The 9273-nt window shown below is 30.6% G+C and overlaps 1 pseudogene; it reads left to right on the forward strand.

Annotated features, from left to right (window-relative positions):
• Positions 1–7971: 7971 nt before the first annotated feature.
• LOC149386927 (dirigent protein 22 pseudogene) lies at positions 7972–9273 on the forward strand (annotated as a pseudogene).

The raw sequence follows: 9273 nt of genomic DNA on the forward strand, positions 1-9273 counted from the left end.
AATGAGAGGGAAATTAGAGACGAGGAGGGTTTAAATACAAGGAATTTGAGGAGAAAGGGTCTCTAGAGGCTTCTTAATTATGTCATGGATTACAGAGGAAAGGTTGTTAAGTCAAATAAGTTTAGCTTTTTTTTTAATTATTTTTCTATTGATTAATAATTTGATAAATCGTTATATTGACATGTACGGAATCTTTATATATATATATAAGAAAAAAAAATATAGTAGGTTAGGGTAGAGTCCGAGTATGTTGAAATAAATTGGATTTTGACCGTACAATCATGCATGTTTGAATTCGTGTTGGCTATTCATTTTATGTGTATTATAGATGGAAATTAGAGAATATACTGTCCTTTGAGCAACAAATCTGAATTCACTAGATGATCAGCGAGCTTCAAAGTTTACACATATGTAAATTACGCTTTTGAACATACTATACATATTGATCTCGTAAAGTTTATGTGGTATAAGTACTCACATTGTTCTTAGCTGTGAAAAGTGTTACATTTTAATGAAGATTTCATATATTTATAATAAAGATTCTCGAGTTCTGAATTCGTCACATGATATAGACATCTTGATACGATGATATATGGCTTTTTTTTCCATCATTTATTCTAATTGGTTTAGGTTTTGCGTATGATAATAAAAAAATGACGAGATAAAAAATAGTTGATGCGTATATTTTTTAGGTAAGGTTCTCCATGATTATGTAATTTCATATTTGTACGTTTGATAAGGTTAAATATGTATTATACATATGAGTTTTATATTGTGTTGACATACATATATAATTGTTATATCATTCTTTTCAATTAAAATAAATAAATAAGAAAAATTAGTCGAAATAAGCAATTTAAAACGTTGGTATTGCAATCTAGCCAACGTTTCACCTAAGTTTCAAATCTATCTACGAATGATAACGTTGCTTTATTATTAATTTAGCAAATTATTAGATTATCCTCTATTAAAATCGGCTAACATAACATCAACATGTAACCAATGTTTTGATCGGTCAAATAATGCAATTAATACACGTAAATTTTTTCCTTAAAAAAGGAGAATACACATCGAGTTTTTTTTTTTTTAATAAACGTGGATGGTACCACGGTAGGAATATCATTAAAATCCTTACTTAGGTGGCGGAGGAAAACCGTGGTTACAACATGACCCTTTGGTCGCTTAAAACCTCTCGCATGGCACACGGTGGGACAATCCCCAACCATTGCACATCCGAGTTCACATGAATAGCAAAGCGAGCCAAGTTGTGGGCAACAACATTACAAGAACGGGGAATAAAGGCAATCTTAAAATCAAGAAAGGACATACTACGAACCTTTATTTCATTCAAGATCGTACCCAGCTCCGTCATGGGGACATACTACGAACTTTTATAGTTTAATTAGTTTATTTGAAAAGGGCATTCAAATATGCGTAATCCATAATGCAAGACAAATTTTCTTGGGTTAATTTCAATTAATTTTCGTTTATTTTACACGCGATAAGTTTTGGTTGGCTGAAACGTTGATTAGTAACTGGTTGTTTTCCTGGGTTAATTTCAGTAACTTTTTGTTTACACGCGATAAGTTTTGGCTGTCTGAAACGTTGGCTGGTAGTTAGTTTTTTTTATTTATGTTACATAATGACATTTCCGATATTTTCTAACCGTTTATTTTTATAAATGACTAGATTACAAAATTTAACAAACGTTGGTTACAACTTTAAAACCATGTTTGAAATTGGCTACATGCTAGATTACACTACAAATAATTCTTATCATATCCAAGTCTTTAATAATAATAAAAAATCATAAGTCTCTTCTTGTAGCAAACAAGCACTTATATTTTAATTTTAGCGACTTTAACTCATCTCTTCTAAAAAGAAAGAGTACTTTCTAAGCTAGCCCCTCTTCACAAATAATTTTCCTAAAGAGAAAATTATCTGTATGTTTTTCTTTTGGTTTTTAAGTATAAGTTAAAATTTCAAAAATAATTAAAATACTTGTCAAACTAATTAAAATTATAAATATACGCTTAAAATATGCTGATAGATCATAAGACGATTGTTTTTACTTTCTCATTAAAAATTGGTATATATTATTTTTTTATAATGTGGCAATTTTCTCCCAAGATGTCAAGTTTTATTCTTGGTGATTAGATAAGTCCGCGCTTATCAAATAATGGCTATTGACATACTGCGGTCAACCCCAAGTGAGCTTTTCCCTAGTTCAAAGAGGGGCTTATAAAATTTGGAATTTTTTTCGTGAGTTGCAAGAAATTGATATAAAAGAATTTAGACCAAATTTAAATAGTTAGAAAAGTAAAACTTATCTACAAAACAACAATTTGTCCATTGATTTAGTCATGAATGACGTAATTTGCTACCATATAATAGTATCATACTTAATTTAATCAGTGTATATATAATGCCTAAAATATTAAATACAATAAATGAAACGGACTTATTTATATAGCCCATTGATTGAGCGAATATATGAGCTATATTTTATGATATGATCACTTCTGAAAAGGGCAAGAAGCTATGACTTCTCCAAGTACAAGCAATTTAGACATTTTTTTTCCCTCGGATGTAGACAGTAATTATAATTTTCATCTAGAGATGTATGAGTTTTTCCCCTATATTTTAATTTGAACTGCCCCTAGTTTTGGGATTAGTTTTAGAGCCGTAATAACTAATTAAGGTTCCCTAAAAACAAAAAATTAATTAAGGCTGATTTTGAGTCCAATTGTGGCCTAACTTTCAATGAAATTTCTTGTTTTCTGATTAATTTGGCACTCCAAATTCTTCTCTCTTCGTCTCATAACTTCCGTGGTTCATGCTCATGTACAAGGTTTAGGATGAACATTTGACTCTCTTAGAAGTAATATCCTTTGAAGATAAACATATAGGAAAAACCAACAATAAGAACTTGACAAGTGAGCCTAACATTAATTAGATAGCTAATGATGATATTTTATTACACATACATTTTTACGTACTTTCATTTACTTGAGAACGATTTTGTACGGATATTGTTATATCACCTTATTAGATCTTTGTATATCAACTTTTGTTATTAGCATGGTTTTAAATGACCGTGAAATTCTCCGACATTCGCCGGCAAAGCCATTTTCGGACGTCCAACGGCCGGAGAAAGCATGGATGTCGTTTTTCCTCTTTTTGTCGTTCGAAATTTGCCGAAAACGACGCGTCGTTTCGACATGAAATGATCGATCATTTTCGTTGTGCTTAAAGACCAAACTCGTCATATTATCCACGAAATTTACAGAGAATCGAAGAAAACGGCAAAAAAGAAAAAACAAAACAAAAATCGGGACTATCATATTTTTTTTTTAACCCAGTTTCTGTAAAACGTCAATTTGGTGTACAAATTGATTTTTTTTAATATAATGTCCTTCATTAAAGTTGTTTGAAATGTTATGATCTACGATATATATTTTTTTCAAATTTTTCTAACACTTCCGGCGAACCACTGAAACTTCCGGCGAGCCACCATATTTCCCGGCGAAACACCATTTTTTCCGGCAACATTTTTTTTTGTGTTTTCTGTTTTTTCAAGTTAGTTTCTGTTTTTGTGTGAAATGAATTGAAATATTGATATAGAAATGTTGGAGTTGTGATTGTATGAAATTAATTAAAATGTTGATATGAAATTGTTGGAATTTATTGATATATTGAAATAGAATTTTGTTGACATATTGAATTGAAATGAGATCGTTAGAGTTTGAGTTGAAATTGTTAGATATGTATGATTTGAAGTGCTTTAATTTTGGACTATATTTACAAATATATATATATATATATATATATATATATTCTTTTGTTTCGCCACATTATTTCCGTTCAGTTTTCCGTCGGCACGTCGATTTTTCGTCGAAAACGGTATTTCATTTGCCTTTTTCCACATTTTTTCGTTCGGTTTTCCATCGGCATGACGATTTTCCGTAAATCAGGAGGCTCGAAACGGTAACGAAAACGACATTTTTTTTTCCTTGGTTATTATATTTAAATAACATTTTGCAAATAAATAATTAAGAAAAAATGAAAATATGTGCTCATTACGTCATGCTCGCTTATACAGCCCATCGATTTAAAAAGACTGTTTTAGTAGGGAAAATATTCATGTATGATATGTGTTATCGGCCTATTGAAAAAGTTTTTTATAATAATAATAATTATTATAACCAAGTACGATGAACATGTTTTTGTAACGTGCTCGTAAAGATATACTGATGACTCGACGAGCATGCTACCCGTGGATGCATTTAAGCATGGTGGGGATAGACACGAAGCTAAGAATCTAGACTAAGGGGTTAATATGTAAAAAAAAGTTCAGGAAAACTGATTTGTAATTTTTTAAGATAAAATAAATATATAAAACTATATAATAAATAGTCAAAAAGTGAAAAAAAAAAAAAAAAAAAAAAAAGTTGAGAGGGGACTATAGCCCCAGTGAACTTCGTCCATGGTGATAGAGCGATTTGACAAAACATACTATTATTGTTTAAAAAGCAGGTTTTATGACTAAAACATCCCTATAATATACCCATGATCTTTCACTTGGATATAAACGACATAAGCCTAAAAACGAGATGAATATTAAGAAACGACAATAAATTTTAAAAACAAAGCCTAGGATAAAGAACCTAGATGATAATGTTCAATTTCAAAGCAAACTGGTATGTAGATAAGTTGATGCAAATATATATATATATATATATATATATATATATATATATATATATATGTATATGTAGATATATATATATATATATATCTACATATACATATATGATAAAAATATCTAACGTACGTAGAATTCATTTAGAAACGAAAAATAAAAATAATAGAAAAAATTTGGAGTTTTAGTTCATTACTTTTGTATTTCAGCGTTATTAGTCCTTGACCTTTTTTTTAAGCAAAACCACCCTTAAACTTTGTTTTTTTTTTTTTGGCGCATTTCGTACCTCACCTTAAATAATTAAGGGTTATTAAGCTATATAGCCACACGGATATAGTGGATTGAGATATAGCCCACCTTTAGTTAATTTCTTGTAAATAGTCAAATAAACTTATTAACAGATTAATAAAAGACTTATTTAAAACAGTCAAACATATATTTTAGGTAGTTAATAGGCTGCCACATATGCAAGTTGACTATTTACAAAGTATTTACCAAATGTTGGCTAATTTACAATTCATATAGTTTAAGTGGCTTATGTAGCCAATTTTTTGAATAATTAATGAAAAAGTCACGTGAGTGGCACATAAGGACGTATTTACAAGAAAGAAAAAAAAAAATCCCCTCTTTTTCATATTTCCTAAAACAATTTTTTTACAAGAATACCCACGTTTAATATATATTTTTTTCTGGTTGAATTGACTCCAAGCTACATACCATAGAGCTCAAATGGAAGAAGAAGAAAAATGGACTGAAAACTTTTCACTTACTAGCCAAGTATAGCTTCTAAGTTTTATCTATAGACCAAAAAGAATTCAGGTTAGGAAAAAGTTAAACTCCAATGTTAACTTGTTAGACTACGAACGTACCAAAGAAACATTAGATTTACACATACAAAATGAACCTCACCGATAAAGTTTTAGTTATGTTCACACACAAACACAATACAATTCTAGAAACCCAAGAAGAAAAAAAATCACAAATCAGCATCTTTAAAGCACCACTCAATACAGTCTAGTTATGTTCACACTTCACATACACAACAAGCCGGTCGCGGAAATGAACGATTCGGCACCAAAAAATTATTTTATAAATATTCTTTAATTTCCTTATAACGTGTAAGTTATTAGAAAAATGTCAACCAAAAGATCATCATAAGAACTATTATAGCTATGAATTGAAGTATTTTTCCTCTTTATTTTTATTAGGAGAGTACACAAAAGTCACATTTGTTTCATTTGGATATGTTTGTTTTTCTTTTATTGACGTGCCAACTTAGAAATAAATTTAGTCAAAGTGTAATAAAATATAACATTTCAGCTTAAGAAACATTAATTATGGCCTCAAATTCTAAGTCAAGTACTAAACAGAGTGGATATAGTTATCATTTTCGCAAAACAAAAGCTCAGAGCATTTCTACAAGAAAAACGACAACCAAAGAGATCACAATACAAACGACATCAGTATTAAGAAACGACAATGAATTGTAAAAACAAACCTGAGGATTAAATAAATAGGTATTATATTCAATTTTAAGGAAAGCTGGTATAGTAATCATGATAATTTAATGCAAAAAACAAAAAAACAAAAAAAAAAATCGTGATTAGTAGAGTACACAAAAGTAACTTTTTTTTTTTTTTTTTTTCATTTGGATACGTTTGTTTTTCTAGTATTGACATACCAACACAGTCAAAGTATAAGAAAATATTACCTTCAGTTTAAGAAACATTAAACATCGCATCAAATTGCAAGGCGTGTAATAAAAGAAATGGATATATGTTGTCATTTTCGCAAAACAAAAGGTAAGAACATTTCTAGAAGAAAAACGACAACCTTAGAGATCACAATACAAACGACAAAAACCTAAAAACAATATAATTATTAAGAAACGACAACAAATTTTAAAAACAAACCTGAGGACACAGCAAATAGATAATAATATTCAATTTCAAAGCAAACTGATATTAAAAAATTGTAAACGACATAAAATTGAAAACGACAGAAATATTGATAAAACGACAATGAGTTTTAAAAATAAAAGCTTAGAACATTTATAGAAGAAAACCGACAACAATAGTGACAATACAAACGACATAAAATTGAAAACGGCAGAAATATTTGGAAACGACAATAAATTTTAAAAACAAACCCGAGGACGGAAAAAATAGATAATAATATTCAATTTCAAAGCAAACTGATATGTTAATCATGATCATAAAAAATAAAAAAAAATAAAAATTTAAAAAAAAAACCATAAAATTGAAAACGACAGAAATATTAGGAAACGACTGTGAATTTTAAAAACAAAGCTTAATACATTTCTAGAAGAAAAACGACAACCATAGAGACAAAACAAACGACACAATATTGAAAACGACATAAAACGAGAAACGACAAAAAGATTAGGAAACGACATTGAATTTTAAAAACAAACCCGAGGACACAAAAATAATAATATTCAATTTCAAAGCAAACTGTTATGTTAAACATAATAAGTCGATGAAAAAAAAATATATATATATATATATATATATGATAATCTAACATAGGGGTAATTAATTTAGAAAAACGCATATAAAAATAATAATAATGATAATTATAAAATGAACAAGGAAAGGATAATTGCCTGAATAAACTTGTGGTTCGTGGTTGTGGATGGAATCATATCATATCATATATTGGATTTCACGTTTACGTGTGATTCGAGATTTTCCCTTCACGCTTCAAAGTTCAAACACAGTAATGAACTTTGTCAGTGACGAGTCTTTCTTTGGATCCAAGCTTACTAAACTCTCAATGATATACTATAGAGTAATAAACACACTAATTATGAATTTTTTTTTTAACAAAATATGTTAATGAATGGAATCATGTGGAAGAGTCAGGAGTCAACATATTTTTTATTCGTACAGAGTCTAATTTCTCACCAACCAAAACCCTTGTAAATGAATTCTTAGTGTATATAGTACATCAACATTTTTTTTCTTAATCCCGAAAAACCCTTCTTTTCTCACATTTCATATAATAAAATAAACTGCACGCTCTCTAATTATCGCCCCCACTATAACGCACTATAAGACCAAAAAAGATTCCACTTTAATTCAAAACTCTTGTGTTTTTAACTTTGAAAATCAAATTAAAAAATAGAGAACTTCTAGTATTATTTGGATGAGAGACTTTAAGGGGGAAAAAAAATCTCAAATAAAAATGTTAGAAAATGTAAATTCAATTTGCCTCTCTTGTCTCTCTCCATTTTCCTTAAAAAAAAAATTCAAACTTCCAACCACAATAGAAACTTTGAATTTGTTGTCACATTTTTCTTTAAATTTTTATTTCTTCATCTTAGAATCCAAGTTCCAAAATGCTCAATTATCAAGATATACTTGTAAATGTCCAGATTTTTTCACAAATTAAATAAATATCTCTTCATGATATATTTTTTTTAAATCCATACAAAAAACACAGCATATTGCATATATATATATATATATATATATATAGACACACACCTTGTACCCAACCCAACCACTCTCTGAGACCAAAAAAAAAAAAAAAAGTAGAAACCCTTTTGTCTCTGATCAAGCATGGCAAAAAAACTGACCGTCACAACAATCCTCTCGCTAGCTCTACTACTCTCAGTCTCATCAGTGCTATCATCATCAACGACAAAGTCAAAGTCACGGGAAAAGCTGATCATGAAAATGGGTTTGAAGAAGCAAAAGCTGAGCCACTTCAAGTTCTTCTGGCACGACAAGTACAGCGGCAAGAACCCCACCGCCGTCACCATCGTCGCGTCCCCCACAAACGACACGTCGTTTTTCGGGAGCCTGACGATGATCGACGACGCTCTGACGGAGCGGGCCGACCCGAATTCGAGGCTTCTGGGGCGGGCCCAGGGACTGTACGGGTCGGCCTCGCGTGGCCAAGTGGCGCTGATCATGGCCATGAACTTCCACTTCGTCCAAGGCAAGTACAACGGTAGCGGAATTACCATTTTGGGTCGCAACCCCGTTTTCGATAAGGTCCGTGAAATGCCCGTGATCGCCGGGACCGGACTTTTTCGCTTCGCACGTGGGTTCGCACGTGCGACCACTGTCTCCTTTGATTTGGCCACCGGGGACGCCGTGGTCCAGTACAATGTCTACGTGCTTCATTATGGCTGATCACAATATTACGGTATATTTAGTATTGTGATTTGTGAACGTTTAATATGGTTTTGGTTTTTTATAATTATGTTGTTGTGTGCTCTAGTATTCTAATTTATAATCAATAATAACTATGTATTTTTTTTTCCAATCTATCCATCCACCATGAGTTATTCTGAAGCCTATATCCTCAATAGGCTTATAAATAATTATAATAATAATAAAAAAATTATTTTAGGCCCCCAAAAAGTTTGCAGCGCATACTGATCAGATAATTGTACACGAATTCGAAATGCATAGACAATTGTATTCACGGTGATCAACCTTATACGCCCGAATTTTTTTCTCTATATTCCATGGACATCATTTTATTTGTAAAGCACGCGAAAGAATTCGAGATACCGATTTTCATTAATTATGGTTAAA

This window comes from Urtica dioica, chromosome 8 (genome assembly GCF_054948205.1).
Source record: "Urtica dioica subsp. dioica isolate 48M chromosome 8, U.dioica_male_clone48M_v1_H2, whole genome shotgun sequence".
NCBI lineage: Eukaryota > Viridiplantae > Streptophyta > Magnoliopsida > Rosales > Urticaceae > Urtica > Urtica dioica.